Here is a 17,927-nt window from a genome sequence, read left to right on the forward strand (position 1 = left end):
AGGTGGCGGGCACCTGTAGTCCCAGCTACTCGGGAGGTTGAGGCAGAAGAATGGCGTGAACCCAGGAGGCAGAGCTTGCAGTGAGCTGAGATCCAGCCACTGCACTCCAGCCTGGGCGACAGAGCGAGACTCCGTCTCAAAAAAAAGAAAAAAAAATCTAAATTTATATCATCAGAATATCAGAAGGAGACAAGAAAGAATGGAGTACAAAACGTATTAAAAACAATAGTTGAAAATTTCCCTAATGTGCCAGAAAACATAAACTAACAGATGACCAAAACTCAGCAACTCCCACATAGGACAAACCCACAGAAGTCCATGCCAACATAATTCTAAAATTTTAATGCACTCAGGGAGAATTGACACTACTTAGAAGAGGATATAAATTTGAACAAGCTTAGATTTATCTTGTGAAACCATGGGGGTTGGAAGAACATGGCTTAACATTTTCAAGATTTCATAGAAAAAATGTAATGACAAATTTGATACCCAATTAAACTATTCTTCAAGAAAGAAGAAAAAAATTACATTCTTAAATGAAGAAAAAGTTAGATTTGTTGGCAGCAGGCATACATCTTAAAAAATAGCTAAAGGAAGCCTTTCAAATATAAAGAAATGATAAGAGATTATGGCTTGAAACCAGAAAAGACAGAAGACTAGAACGCAGGAATTAGTAAAAATATAGCTAACTAGAATATCCTTCTCATAATTGTCTTAAAGCATATTGGATGGTTGAAGCACAAATTATAACATCTACTGTTGAGGTGCTTGATATACTGAGAGAATATTACTGATTCACTTGTATTTAAAAATTAAGGGAGTAGAATAATCAAAGAGAAGTAAGGTTCAAATATTTACTCAAACAGGCAAAATGCTGATAACTGATATAAACTGTGTGTATATTTTAATATTTACAGTGACCACCATGAAAACTATTAAAAGTGATATCCAAAAGAACACATAAGTGAAAACAGGAGTGAACACTAAGAAATGTTAAAATAACCCACTGGGAGGCAAAAATGTGTGACAGAGAGGCAGAAAAAGAAAGAAAACAGAGAGAGAGTGAGAGAAACATCTGAGGACAAATTAAATTGGTATTCTTAAGCCCTACATATCGTTAATTATTTTATATATAAATGGTATAAAGACATAGGCTAAAAAAATTGGCAGAGTGAATATAGAAGTACAACACTACCATATTTTGTTCACAAGGAAATAACTTTAAACCCAATAGCATAGGTAGATTCAGATTGAAAGGATAAAACACTTTCAATTATTTTTAAAAATAGCTTTTAAAAGCAGAAGTGGTTATATAAATATCAGAGCGGACTTCAGAGGAAATAAAATTACTAGAGGCAAAGGAGGATGTCACATTATGATAAAAGGATGAATCCGCATGGGAGCTGTGGTGATTATAACTGTTAGAATGGAAAAGATAAATGGACAAATCCACAATTATAAATAAGGAGACTTTTACAACCCCTCCCTGCAAGTGATTCAGAGAGCTAAAATTAGCAAGAATATAGAATATCTGAACAAGACAATAAATTAATGGTATCTTTAATATATATACTAGATACTATTAGTATTTTGTATAGTTAGTATTAGATACTATTAGTTTTATATACACACATACATACGATTTATAATATATACATTTATATTTATGTGCTTGTATGTGTGGGAACTTCATCGCATACCTGGAGAATACATTTTTTTCCCCAAGCTCATGGAACACTTGCCAAGATAGATCATATACTGGCGTGTAGAACAAATCTCAAACAGAGTGCAGTCAGTGAAAACAGTGAAGTAGGAAGGCCGAAGGACCCATCCACTCACAGCAACACTGAAAATCAAGCACAAACAATTAGAATCAATTTTGTCAAGTCTGGAAAATAGTCAAAGGTTTACAAAAAAATATTTAAATGCTAAAACCTGCACATTCTGCACTTGTACCCCAGAACTTAAAGTGTAATAAAAAAAAATGCTGAATTTTAAAAAAGGCAACTTAAAATGGTAACAAAGTTTGTGGCATTTTCATTCGTGCTTACCTTGTCTCCCTCCCTGGCTCTGAGGATTTTTAAAGATGGCAGTATATAGTACCCGTACAGGGTCCTCGTCCCTGGTTCTTGAGGGAACATAGCAAAATTTATCATCAAATAATCATATTTGTCTCATTCCCTGTCTGGGAGCTCCCTGAAGGTGTGACGCAAGTTGCCCGTCTGTTTAGCATAAACCAGAACTGACTTGGAACAAATGAGTAGTGAGAATTCCTTGAAAGGTCAATGATCAACCACCTGTTGCCTGGGGCAAAATATTTAAGTAGAAGCAAAGTATAGAGCACTGATAGCCTGAAATGTAAAGCTGAGAGGACATTTGCTTGTTCATAATTAGGGCATTTAAAAGTCCACCTGTATACTGGGGAACTGAGAAAGTGACGTGTGTACTCAGCGGAAGATGTAAGCTCAGAAAGGTAAAGAACTAAGAATATCCTAAGTTTTCACCTTTGGCTGCTCTGTAGGCTCAGTTAAAGCAATGTTTCAAAAAAATTTTTTTTAAACTATCTGCTCAAAAAAATCAGTAAAGAAATTAATTTTTTTCTGAAAGAAGAAGGAATAGAAGAAACAGTTGGCTTTCTGTGTTTATATTTGGAGAAATATTTAAATATGTTTTTCAGATAAAAACATTGATAATCAAATATGAGATTAAATATGACTATATTTCAGTAACATATTTGAACCATTTAAGTAATTCAGTCATTAAACTGTGGTTGTATAACAGATAGCAAACATGTTGTAATGGAAAAGAAAACTAATCTTCAATTGTTAAGCTCTAAATTCACACAAATACATATACACATTAGACATTTTAATAAGTACTTTATTTAAAAAGACTGTCATATTTTAAAATCAGACGTAATTTTACATATTTAAATTGAATATACTTAGGTTCTTTTCTTAGCACAAAGAGCAATAAACATCTTGAATATTCTATCAAGTATAAATTCATTAATGGACCAAATAGTGATTATTTTTATTTTGCCTTCCTTCCTTTGATATGCTGAAATTAAAATTAATTTCATGTGAAAAAACTTTCTAAAATGAATTATAATTCAAATACAAATAATTTCATTTTATAAAAACCAAATTTGTACAATGTCCAAAGGTATTTTATAAAATAAGAAAAATTAATTCGTCAAATAAACAACCGATTACAATGTAATAATAATAGTTGCAAGCATGAAAAATATTTGTTTCTTCTCAATTATTACTTAAGGAAGAAGAGTCTATACAGTATATCCACACGGTCTTTTAAAGAAAATACATTATGAAATGAATAGCCTGTATTACAAAACACTTAACAACTGCTTCTTATTTTTGTGCTTATTTTATAAGTTGTAAAGGTTTATTTCTCAATATCGAATAAAAATGCGTACTAGCTAAAATCACCTGTTTTCCTGGCATTTTATTGAATTCAAATTTTTAATGTACGACATTCAGATTTACAAAGCACACTAGAATAAAAGACAATATTTATGGCAGTACACACTTTACCAGAACATATTAAAATTTATTGTATTTGCTTACATTCGTTTTACACTCATCATTCGAGAATCTTTCCATAGAACTTCAGATAAGATCCTTAAATGTTGAGTGTAAACTGAGCCTTAGTTAAAACTGAAAACATTTGGTCCACAATGTATATATCTGCTTAATAAAAAACTGGCTCTGCACATTATACTACAACCGTATTTACCACATAATCAACATACTCTGATACCAGAGATGAATGGCTGCAAATTCCCTTTCAGTAATCTCACTTCAATATACCCTGTACTTTGTTTTTCTAATAACATTCAATTGCAAATGTAGTTTTATGTCAGTTTTTCTTTAAGTAGTTAAAAGATCTGTCTATAGTGTTTTTTGAAGCCACAGAGGTATAAAATTAACAGTGAATTTAAATAAGTATACATTGAGATGTAAATAATATTTTTACTTCAGCAAATGTTTAATTAGGACCACCTTTGTGTGAAACAATTTGCCGTATTATCAATGAAAATCAAAAAAAAAAAAAAAAGCCTGAAACTGCTTCAGTAAATTTGAAGCCGGATAGCAGAAGACTGGTGTGTACACAAACACCCCAACACTGCTATGACACAAAAATAATAAAATTGCGTTTACATGGAAAAGCAGGATGAATCGAACTCTCAGGAAAAGCATAGCTTAATTTGAACTCAAGGAATAAAAGAATCCGGAAGTCCTACAATGAAAAAGTTGCCATTTGAGTCACGAACACTGAAAGGAACTTAGACATATTAATATGAGTGAAATAAAGATGAAAATAGAGAATCTTTTTAAAAATAAGAGCTTCATTATGTCACTGAGACATTCATTGTCTCCGCATTAAACCAGATAATATGCTGTAAGCACAACGTGCATGTGCCCATCTCATTTATAATTTGTGCTATTGCTCATTCTAGTTTAAATTTGGCTTTTTCTCTAATCTACCTCTGCTCAAATCCTAATCATCCCGTAAGAAAGATTCAAACCAAGTGTCAAGCTCAAGCCTTATTGTTCTATCCCTGGACGTTATTTTATCTTCATTTACATATAGCGTATTGATATTTGGGATAGCTTATTTTTGATGATACTGTGTTTGTGTGTAGATTGTCCTATTTCTGCTCCAAGGCCTAAGCACTATGTAGACAGATACCTAATTGTTCCAGTTGCCTAGGGCTCCCTTACTAAGTAACACAAACTGGGAGACTTAATACAGCAGAAATTTATTTTCTCATAGTTTGGAAGCCCAGAGGTCTGAAATTAAGGTTTTCTGGGGGTTGGTTTCTTCTAGAGGCTCTGAGGGAGAATCTTTCCCATATTTATAGCTTCTAATGGTTGCCGGGAAGCCTTGACATTTCTTGGCTGATACATGAGTCACTGAGATCCCTGCCTCTGTCTTCACATGACCTTTCTCCTGTATGTCACATGGCCTTTTCTCCTCTTCCTACAAGGAAACCAGTCATTGAGTTTAGGGTCCACCCTAATCCAATATGACCTAATTATAACATAACTACATCTACAAGGATTCTCTCTGTAAATAAGATGTCATTCTGAGGTTCTGTATGGACTTGAATTCTGTGTGGACACTAGCCAATTTGCTACAAACATTAATTTAATCAATGAGCATTTGATGAATGTCTGTGTCTACGATGGGACAACACTGTCTTTGAAAGTCTAAGATGGGACTTCCAATTACACAATGAATTTATATGCACCGTTTGATTGATTTTTTTATCCATTCAGAGAAACAAAAAAAAAGGGACCTTAATTTAATTTTTAAAAAACAACTCACTTTCTCTATATTATCTTGCATTTCAAAATAGTTATTAAAATGTGTTATATTGTTAATTTCCAATAGTCCAGAAATCTGCATTTTCAAAAATCAAGGGTTTTAAAAATTATTATAATGAATTCTTTTTTCCCCTGAAGCTTATTATAAAATGTTGGCAGTAGTAATTATTTAAGTCATATCTTCAAAGTTAGAGTGACAAGTAGGTATTTGATGTTATCTAAAAATCAAGACAGAAAAAAACATAAGGTTAAAGGCAAGTCATGTCAATATGAAAAGGAAAAATATTTGGAAGCTTGTTTTTGCTCTGAAACTTTTAGTTAAAATGCTTTACTCCAACTATCACATGGTATTTTCAAAAATGTATAAACCTTAGACTTTTCCAAAGGTGCAAAACCATAAAACCATAATCACAGAAACAATCAGGTTCAAAGAAATAAATTATAAAATATCCTTCTAAGACATTGGAACTTAGGGTGGTAGCTTAACAGAATTAATATAAAAATTATCCACAGGCAAACCATACATCTAAAACATTTCATGCAGCCAACACATTATCAGGCATATAGAACAATAGAGATAATTGCTGAGAAGATAATAATTATACATGATTGAATAAATAAATGGGCTTATGTGTATCATTGATCTCAACTTGGAAGTCAGTCAAGAAACTCTATCATTAAGAAGAATATTGAAATAATATTATTTCTGTTCATTCTCACTTCAGTAATAGGACATTGAAGCCCATCTTTCTTCGGTTGACTTCATACCAACCACTGAGTCCTATTCATTTCCTTTTCTTACTTGACAAAAAAAATGCCATTTAATGACAGTGTCATTTACTGTGTTAAAATGTGAGTTGCTGTAATTTCACCAATTGCTTTTATCAATTCATTTTTATTTTATTTCTGGAAGCAAGTTTAAAGCAAGTCAGACTGGCTACAAAGAATTAGAAAACATTTTGGTTACATCAACACTAAAACACTGGGGACTTTGAGAAAGGAAGAGTAAGCACTGATACTACCTCAATTAGAGCACTTTCACCTCCAAGGGAGGAGGTTGCTTCCAGAAAAAGTTCCAGAGAGCTAAAGTTTGACTAATGGAGAGAAAAAGGCATTAATTTCCCAGAAAGGTACACTCCTGAGGACATACCATGGGATTCACTTGTGAAGGAAGGTAGGCAGAGAGGGAGAGTGGGGAGAGGGAGACAGTCTATGTGTGTGTGTGTGTGAAAGAGAGAGATCAGAATACAAGCCCATCTCTTACAGCAATATTGCTCTAAATTATTACTGTCCCATGGTTTATCAATATCAGAACTCTACCAATCAGACTTCCAATTACACAATGAATTCTCATTTAATTAAAGGCTTTCTCCTATTGACACACTGCAATAAATAGCTTACTTATTCCCTATAAAACCTAAAGACTGAATTTACAGTTCAAGATAATATGAAGTGAGTGTAGTATGATGCAATTACCTTGTCTCTTTATGGTTTTAACTTCATTCAATCTGTTGAAAAAGTGGAGAACACAATTTTTCTGTACTCTAACGTATCACTCCCTTGGCACCTGCTTTTTTTCTCATCAATATTCTTTTCTATTTTATTTTCCAGTCTCCTCTTAGGGTTTCTCTCACAACTGTAAAGAGGTGTCAGAGCCAGTTTTCTTGAATGAGAGAATATGGATGCAATTTAATATATGAAGTAACAGTTTTAAATTAAACAATCACATCCACCATCAGAATCACTGCCCTCAGCTATATGTAAATTAACATATCATTAAGGAGGTGCACAATCAAGATCCATAATGAAGTCCTGAATTTCAGGTGGTCGATCAATATTGATTTAATTAGCCCTTCATGCAAACTAAAAGCCACAATAAGAGGACTTGCAATAACAATATATACCAGTGAAGAATATATACCAGTGAAGAAAACAAACACATAAAATTTTTGAAATATAATCATAGTCATGTGCCTTGTAATATGTTTTAGTCAATGATGGATCACATATATGATGATATTCTCATAAGATTATAATCATGTATTTTTACTGTACCTTTCTCTGTTTAGATATGTTAGATACACAGATGGTTACTACGTGCTTTATCACTTACAGAATTCAGTATGGTAACATGCTGTACAGGTTTGCAGCCTAGATGCAATAGGCTATACCATACAGCCAAGGTGTACAGTAGGCTATATAACTGGGTTTGTGTATGTACACACTGTGATGGTTGCATAGAGTTGACATTACCTAACAACACATTTCTTAGAACATGTCCAACAACATATGACTGTAAATGTAATAGAAAACTTCAAAAAAGTCTGATTTATGCTTGAATCATTTTTCTAAGTACTTACTATCAAGGATCACTGATATGGTTTGACTGTGTCTCTACCCAAATCTCATCTTGAATAGCAGTTCCCATAATTCCCACATGTCATGGGAGGGACCCTGTGGGAGGTAACTGAATCATGCTGGGAGTGGAGTGGGGGTGGTCTTTCATGTGCTGGTCTCATGATAGTGAATAAATCTCAGGAGACCTGATGGGTTTATAAAGGGGAGTTCCCCTGCACACACTCTCTTTCCTGCTGCCATGTAATATGTGACTTTGCTCCTCATTCACCTTCAGCCACGATTGTGAGGCCTCCCCAGCCATGTGGAATTGTGAGTCAATTAAACCTCTTTCCTTTATAAATTACCTCATCTTGAGTATGTCTTTATTAGCAGCATGTGAGCAGACTAAAATAATCACTTTCATTATTCCCAAAACAATTATTATTTAGTTGTCCTTACCTTATTTTAAATAGGATAAAATGATGCTTCACCAGATTTTTTTTCCTTTATTTGCCCTAATTCACATATGGGATAAATTCAGAGGCAGATATTCAAATACAAGCAGTCATATTCCAAAATCTAAAGAGTATTTCAAAAACAGCTCTACTGGTTGTTAATAAGCATAAGTCTCAAAATCATTTACTTAAAATAATTTATACACTGAGTTCCAATACATAAATGCATATTAATATTGGGTCAGTAATGTGAGGTATAGAATATAATTTAAAATGTAATCATGGCCCAACATGGTGGCTTTTGCCTGTGATCTCAGCTACTCCGGAGGGTGAGGTTGGTGGATCGCTTTAGCCCAGAAGTTCAAGGCTTCAGTGAGCTATGATCATGCTACAGCACTTCATTGTGGGCAACAGAGCAAGACCCCATCTCAAAATATATAAATAAATAAACACAATTTAAAAAAATAAAATTTTGTCAGAATATTCATGCAAAGACTTTAAAATGTATTTTGGAAAATTGCTTAACACATTAAGAAATATATACATAATTATTAATGGTATGTAATATGTCATTTAAATATATAATGATACATAGTATAATATTTATGTATTACAGATATACTACATTTAATATTTTAATGGACAATATCTTGCATATAGATTTCAGTTACTCATTCTGAAATAGCAAAAATATCATTGGAATAGTGTTTGTAGTAGAATTGAGATTGCTCTGTATTTTACTACAAATTTAGTATATTTATTTTTTGTTTGTTTGTTTGTTTGTTTTTTGAGACAGAGTCTCGCACTGTCACCCAGGCTGGAGTGCAGTGGCGCTGTCTCGGTTCACTGCAAGCTCCGCCTGCCGGGTTCACTCCATTCTCCTGCCTCAGCCTCCCGAGTAGCTGAGACTACAGAGCCTGCCACCATGCCCGGCTAATTTTTTGTATTCTTTAGTAGAGATTCGGTTTCACCGTGTTAGCCAGGATGGTCTCGATCTCCTGACCTCATGATCCACCCACCTCGGCCTCCCAAAGTGCTGGGATTACAGGCGTGAGCCACTGCGCCCGGCCCAAATTAAGTATATTTTTAAATGAATTTATTTTGTATGTTTTATATAGTGCAAAATATAAATACATGGTATAACATTACTTTCTCAAGCCTAAAATATTTCAAAATTTGTAATTAGGTTACTGCAAATGTAATCGCGATTTTGCCATTTAAAGCGATGGCAAAACCACAATTACTTTTACACCAACCTAATATTTATTCCAGTTCCAACAAATCGGATGCGCAGTATTTGAAATTAAGACATTAGAAAATTACTCTTATTTCTGAAATGTAGCATCTTTTTCTAATTAATTTGAATTCAGTTATGTAGAATTACTCAGAAAGAGAATCATAGAAATAAATATGGATATGATACATTGGTTCACCCGATTTTAACATACGGTGCTTTTCATAATATATTTTAATTAATAATTACTATTTTACTTGCCTAATATATACTCCTTGTAAAAGAATACAGCATCATACAATATTTTCAAATATTAACGATGAATTAATTATATATTTGCACATATTATTTGGTGTTTTAATTTCAATATATTGCCAATCAAGGCAACTAAACAAAAAATACTTTAAGATAGTTAAAAATAATCCAAACAAGTGGTCTTATAAAAAACCTTTTGCATCAACATATTGGTACAAATTGTGAATAGTAGTGATTATAATGAGGCAGGTGGCTGTAGTTATCAGTTTCCAGACAGCTGGTAGGGCTGAAGTAAAAACCAATTATTCAATTTGGCTTCCAAATTTTTATTTGTTTATTCTGGCATATACTGGTATTATCTTTCCCATCTGGATTTGGTAAGTTCTTTGAATAAGTGGGAGAATTAAATCAACCCACCGAATTTTGATTTAAACATTAATTTTGCATACATATTTTTTTTTTGCATGATCTTTCTAACAAAAAAATGTAAAAACCACCTGGATCATTAAGACTCTTTGAATTTTATGTAACATTATCGTGTGTATTTAACAGTGAAAAGTTTGTTCTGTATTATAGACAGCAAAATCTCCAGTAGGATTTCAATGAAATTCATGAATTAATGATAAATACATGAACACATAAAATTCAAAAATTACTGTTTCTTTCCCAAATGAAACACACTATAAATCTATAATAGTATAGAAATTAAAAATAAATAAATAAATATTTTCCTTGAAACAAGCCTAACAATAATTGGGACTAAGAGTTTAGAAAAACAAAATGAAAACACCTTTCTGTATATAAGAAGTTTGTACATGTTGTTACCAACAAATGAGAAGGGGGCTGAAGTTACCTTTGTAATAGATGATATTAATAACACTTGACCTAATGAGTGTATAAAAATTAAAGTTGGAGAAAATATCACAGCAAATGAAGCACACTTCAAATGAATATAAAAAATGTAAATATCAAAGCGACATATAGGTCAAATAGTAAAACATGCTATTTTAGTAATCTTTAATTGACAAAAGTCTTCTAAAGCAAAAATCTAAAAAGTACAAATTTTACAGTTGACAAAAAGAATTAATTATATTACAAAGTAAGTAGCAATTTCTGTGACATAATGTGTATCATAAACAATTCATGATAGCGATGATAGCTAATAATCTGAGAAAATATCATTCCAATATCTACATTTGAAATGGGATATGTACCTAAATTATATGAGAAAATCATGCTTTCAGCTAGGATAATAAGAAAACATTCAACCACACACTGTTCCAAGAAATATACTTTAAAAATGATGATTCAAGTAGGTGAAATTGAAAATATGGAAAATTGTATACCATAAAAAAGTAAACATAAAACACTTTGTATTGTTATCAAAGAGAACTTTAACAAAAAGAGTTTTCATCTTCATTGACATAAAAGTGCACATTTCATATACTAAAATAATCAGTTCGGCCGGGCGCAGTGGCTCACGCCTGGAATCCCAGCACTTTGGGAGGCCGAGGCGGGCGAATCACGAGGTCAGGAGATCGAGACCATCCTGGTTACACAGTGAAACCCCGTCTCTACTAAAAACACAAAAAATAGCCGGGCATGGGAGGCTGAGGCAGGAGAATGGCGTGAACCCGAACCCAGGAGCTTGCAGTGAGCTGAGATCGCACCGCTGCAATCCAGCCTGGGTGACAGTGTGAGACTCTGTCTCAAAAAAAAAAAAAAAAAAAGAATCAATTCATGTGGAACCCATAACATCTGAAACTTATGCAAGTCTAAAAATAGTGCTTCAAAATTCGTGGAGCAAAAACGGAGAAAATAAAAAGGATAAATAAATTTTCAATACTACTGGGATCAGATACGTTAGTTTCACACCCTGAGTAATTAAAGAACCGGTTAGACCAAATATGTATTTATTTATAGATAGATAGATAGATAGATAGATAGATAGATAGATAGATAGATAGATAGATAGATAGAATCAGTAGAGTTTTAGATGATTTAGGGAATGTTATTTACAGCCTTGATCTATTTGATATTTACAGAAAACTTATCCACCAAATAGTAGAAAAATCTATTTACTTTCAAATATCCATGAAATATTTACAAAGATAGACGATATTCTGAGTCACAGACCACAAAGATTGAAATTGTACAGTGTATTGTCTGACACAACAACTTTAAAATAAATATAAATATCAAGAAAATATTCAGAAAAGAACCAAAATATTTGGATATTAAGAAACACTTTTAAATAACTTATAGCTCTGAGAAGGATAAGACTTAATTAACATAGGTGAAATGAGCAAATCCCTTGTATATGCCAAATATAAACAATTGTCCATAACTGGCACCAAACAAATTATTTTGTGGTAACCAGTTCCATTTGTTAACTACTTTGTTAACAAAATGAACAAATGTGTTTGGTTTAAATTTTATATGTTAAGGATATTGAATCTGTAATCAAAAACCTGCCTTCAAACTTCACCTCACATTATTTCACTGGTGTATTACAAAAATAAAAATCAATCTACAAATTGTTTTTCAATAAGTAAAAAAGAAAATATGCTTCCCAATTCATTGTAGAAAGCTATCACACTTCTGATACCAAAACTGTATAAAGACGTTGCAAAAAAAATTTTTTTTAAGTATATCACACTGTTAAACATAAACTTTCTTTTAATATTTAATGAAACTAGTCTTGGAAGATAACAAAAGGGTAAGGCATAGAAATTCAATCTGTAATCAAAAACCTGGCTTCAAACTTCACCTCACATTATTTACTGGTGAATTATAAAAATTAAAATTAAAATTAATCTACAGATTGTCTTTCACTAAAGAGAAGAGACAATATACTTCCCTATTCATTGTATAAAGCTATCACACTTCTGATACTAAAATTGTATAAAGACATTTAAAAAAAAAAACAATTTTTAGAAGTATATCACACTATCACACATAAACTTTTTAATATTTAGTGAATCAAGTCTTGGAAGATATCAAAAGGGTAATACGTAATAGCTAAATGGACTTTAGTTATGCAAGATTAGGTCAACAATACAAAATCTCTGAAGGTGTAACTTCAGAAAAGAGATGAAAAAGAGAAAACCCATGTGATCACCTAAATGGTTGCAGAAAAGATATCTGACAAAATTCAATACCTATTCATTTGACAACTTGTCAGGAGCTTATGAATTAAAGAACTTTCTCAACCTAATGAAGATTATCTATGGAAACGCTATAACTCACAGCATTATTAATAGTGAAAAGCTAAAGGCTTTCCCTCTATGATCAATTGGTTAAAGGCAAGGATTTCAGCTCTCACCACTTCTATTCAGTATTTTACTGATATTACTAACAGATTAAATAATGTAAGAATTAAATTATAGGTATACGTTCAGCCAAAAAAAAAAAAAAATCATGATTTTTTACTTTTTGCAGAAGATGTGATTGTCTGTGTAGAATATCCCAAGCAATATACAGCTATCTACTTGAATAACAAATTAATTTTACAGGGACATGGGTCCAAGGTGAGTTCACATAATCAATTCTACATATAATAGCAACAAATGATGAGAAAATATTACTGAAGTATATGTATTAGTCCGTTTTCACACTGCCAATAAAGACATATGCGAGACTGGGTAATTTATAAGGAAAAAGAATTTTAATGGACTCACAGTTCCATGTGGCTGAGGAGTCCTCATAATCATGGTAGAGGGCAAAGAGAAGCAAGCCATATCTTATGTAGTGGCAGGGAAGAGAGGGAATGAGAGTCAAGTGAAATGGATTTCCTCTTTATCAAACCATCAGATCTTGTGAGACTTACTACCATGAGAACAGTATGGGGAACAACGCCCCAATGTTTCAATTATCTCCCACTGGGTCATTCCCACAACGTGTATTATGAGAGCTACAGCTCAAGATGAGATTCAGTTGGGGACACAGCCAAACTATATAATTTTGCTCTCAAATCTCATATCCTCACATTTCATAACCAATCTTGCCTTCTCAATAGTCCTTCAATGTCTTAATTCATTTCAGCATTAACTCAAAAGTCCACAGTCCAAAGTCTCATCCAAGACAAGGCAAGTCCCTTCTGTCTATTAGGCTGTAAAATCAAGAGCAAGTTAATTACTTCCTAGATACAATGGGAGTAAAAGTATTTGATAAATATACCCATTACAAATGGGAGAAATGGGTCAAAGGGGCTAAATGCCCCATGCAAGTCTGAAATCCAGGGAAGGGGGCAGTCAAATCTTAAAATTCCAAAATGATATTCATTGACTCCATGTCTCACATCCAGCTCACATATATACAAGAGGTGGGCTCCCATGGTCTTGAGCAGCTCCACCCCAGTGGCTTTGCAGGGTCTAGCCTCCCTCCCTGCTCCATTCATGGGCTGCCATCGAGTGTCTGTGGCTTTTCCAGGTACACAATGTAAGTTGTAGGTGGATATACCATTCTAAGGCCTAGAAGATGGTAGCCCTCTTCTCACAGCTCCAGTAGGCTGTGCCCCAGTGAGGACTCTGTGTAGGGGCTTCAACCCCACATTTCCCTTCCACTACCCTTGAAGAAGTTTTCCTTGAAGGCCTTGCCCCTGCAGCAAACTTTTGCCTGCACATCCAGGCATTTCCACACATCCTCTGAAATCTAGGCAGAGGTTCCCAAACCTCAGTTGTTGACTTCTGTGTACCTGCAGGCTCAACAATACATGGAAACTGCCAAGGCTTGGGGCCTGCACCCTCTGAAGCAACAGCCTGAGCTGTACCTTTGCCCCTTTCAGCCATGGCTAGAGCAATTGGGATGCAGGGCACCAAGTTCCTAGGCTGCACACAGCAGGGGGGCCCACAAAAAAATTATTTTCCTCCTAGGCCTCTGTGCCTAGGCCTCTGTGATGGGAGGGGCTGCTGTAAAGTTCCCTGACATGCCCTGGAGACATTTTCCCCATTGTCTTGGTGATTAACATTTGGATCCTCATTACTTATGTAAATTTCTGCAGCTGGCTTGAATTCCTCCATGGAAAATGGGGTTTACTTTTCTATCACATTGCAAGCTAAAAATTTTCCAAACTTTTATGCTCTGTTTCTCTATAAAAACTGAGTGCTTTCATCAGCACTCAGGTCACCTCTTGAATGCTTTGCTGCTTAGAAATTTCTTCCACCAGATACCCTAAATCATCTCAAGTTAAAAGTTCCATAAATCTCTAGGTCAGGGGCAAAATGCCATTCGCCTCTTTGCTAAAACATAACAAGAGTCACTTTTACTGTGGTTCCCAACAAGTTTCTCATCTCCATGAGACTACCTCAGTTTGGATTTCATTGTCCATATCATGATCAGCATTTTGGTCAAAGCCATTCAACAAGTCTCTAGGAAGTTCCAAACATTCCCACATCTTACCTGTCTTCTGAGCCCTCCAAGTCTCTGGGAAGTTCCAAACTTTCCCACATTTTCCTGTCTTCTTCGAAGCCCTCCAGCCTGTTCCAGCCTCTGCCTGTTACCCCGTTCCAAAGTTTCTTCCACTTTTTTTGGTATCTTTACAGCAGCGCCCCACTCCCAGGACCAATTTACTGTATTAGTCCATTTTCATGCTGCTAATAAAAATATACCCATTATATAGAAAAAGAGCTTTAAAGGACTCACAGTTCCATGTGGCTGGGGAAGCCTCACACTCACGGCAGAAGACAAGGAGAAGCAAGTCACATCTTACATGGCAGCAGGGAAGAGAGAGAATGAGGGCCAAGTGAAAGGGATTTCCATTTAAAAACACCAGATCTTGTGAGACATATTCACTGCCATGAGAACAGTATGGAGGAAACTGTCCCCATGGTTCAATTATCTCCCAGCTGGTCACTCCCACGGTTCAATTATCTCCCACCAGGTCACTCCCACAATGCACAGGAATCATGAAGGCTACAATTCAAGATGAGATTTGGGTGGAGACACAGCCAAGCCGTATGAAATACCTTTATGAAATACATTCTGTGAAATATGGTCTAAGACTCTATATTAAAGCATTACAAAATATTAAAGAAATTAAAGGACATATAAATAAATTGAGAGATAGACTATATTCATGAATTGATAGACTCAGTATTAAGACATTCATTTTAAATTTTATCAACAAATTGAATAAAATCCAAATCAAATTCCAACTGAGATTCTGTTTGTTGACTTTTAGAAATAAAAAGCTAATTCTAAAATTTATTTGGAAAAACAAAGAACCTAGAATAGCCTAAACTATTTTGAAAATGACACACTTGAAGAAATTATACCCAGTTGTAGCAATACTTACTGCAAAACTAGTTATGAACTCAGTGTGGCATTTATATAAGTACAGACAAACAAATGAATGGAATAAAAATAAATCCAAAATAGAGGTATATCTGGTCAGTTGATGTATGGCAAAGATGCAATGTACTTCAATAGAAAATGACTAATTTGTTAAACAAATGGCCCTAGCCCAACTCATTATATATAATGAAAAAATAGAATACCAATCTCAACTTTGACACCATATAAACAAACAAATTTTAATGGATCATAGGCCCTAAGGTAACGTCTGTACAATTTCTAAAGAATAACACAAAAATTTTATTAATGGAATCTTGAGTAGAAACAGATTCCTTGAAGGAACACATAAAATCACTAATCATAATATTTAAAAATATGACATATTTGTTGGGCACAGTGCCTCATGCAGGTAATCCCAGCACTTTGGGAGGCCAAGGCAAGAGGATCACTTGAGCCCAGGAGATAGAGACCAGCCTGGGCAACATAGTAAGACCTGGTCTCCACAAAAAAGAAAAAATGTACAAAATTAGCCAGGCTTCGTGGTGAGCACCTGCAGTCCCAGCTACTCTAGTGGGAGGACTACTAGGTCCTGAAGGGTTGCAGTTGCAATGAGCAGAGATCACATCACTGCACTCACTCTAGCCTGGGAAACACAATGAAACCCTGTCTCAAAAAAAAAAAGAGTAAAAATCATATGTTAAACTTTACCAAATTAAAATTACTCTTAAAAATCTATTAACATAAAGCTGGGCACGGTGGCTCATGCCTGTAATCCCAGCACTTTGGGAGGACAAGGTGGGTGGATCACGAGATCAGGAAATCGAGACCATCCTGGCTAACACGATGAAACCCAGTATTTACTAAAAATACAAAAATTAGCCAGGTGCGGTGGTGCGTGTCTGTAGTCCCAGCTACTCAGGAGGCTGAGGCAGGAGAATGGCGTGAACCGGGGAGGGGAGCTTGCACTGAGCTGAGATCGAGCCATCCTCTCCAGCCTGGGCGACAGAGCAAGACTCTGTCTCAAAAAAAATATATATATATATATATATATACACACACACACACACACACACATACACACATACACACACACACACACACACACATATATACACACACACATATATATATATAAAAACATAATCAAACCACAAGTCACAGGTTGAAAAATAGTACTTGCAATACTTACATAGTATTACAAGTCATAGCAGTTGTTACCAGGGACAGATTTGTACAGAACTGATTGACAAGGGGAACTAAGAATTTTCTAAGGTGATATAAATGTTCTATTTCTTAATAAGTGTTTTGGGTCAAGGTAATAGTATTCATTTGCCACAATTCATTAAACTGTATCCTAAAGATGTACATTCCTTTTACCTAAGTTATACTGCAAAAATCTTGTTAAATATGTGATTTGATATCTGTAGAACAAGTCATCCCATATATACTCTTTTATTAAAGACATCCTTTGCTCTTCTTGGCCCTTCTATTCCCATATAAGTTTTATTATGAAAAAATATCAGAAATGAACATACAACTTTGCTGGTGAGATACAGATTTTACATTTATGGTAAGTTTGTTATAAAGAAGTTGACCGGGAAATTATACACTACCTTTTGATTTTTTCCTTGTTTTCAGGAAGTTAAAATGATATTCTCCAGACGCATATTCTTCAGTAACCATTAACATTTTATTAGATCATGTCTAAATTTTAAAAATATCAGTCTCTTCCCCAGAGATTGGTGGGCTCATATATACTCATACAGAACTACAAATTTCAATTCTTAAATATTTTGAATTTTGTGGGCTAGTTGACATAACTTTGGTATCTGAAAATTTACAATATCAGAAGTATTTACCCAAGGAAATTGTCACATACTACAAATCAGGGGCCTGATTTCCTTCCTTCTTTCCTTCCTTCCTTCCTTCCTTCCTTCCTACCTTTCTTCCTTCCTTGCTTCCTCCCTCCACTCTCTCACCCCTTCCTCCTCCCCTCTTCCT

The sequence above is a fragment of the Mandrillus leucophaeus genome, unplaced genomic scaffold (genome assembly GCF_000951045.1).
Source record: "Mandrillus leucophaeus isolate KB7577 unplaced genomic scaffold, Mleu.le_1.0 Scaffold31, whole genome shotgun sequence".
Classification (NCBI taxonomy): Eukaryota; Metazoa; Chordata; class Mammalia; order Primates; family Cercopithecidae; genus Mandrillus; species Mandrillus leucophaeus.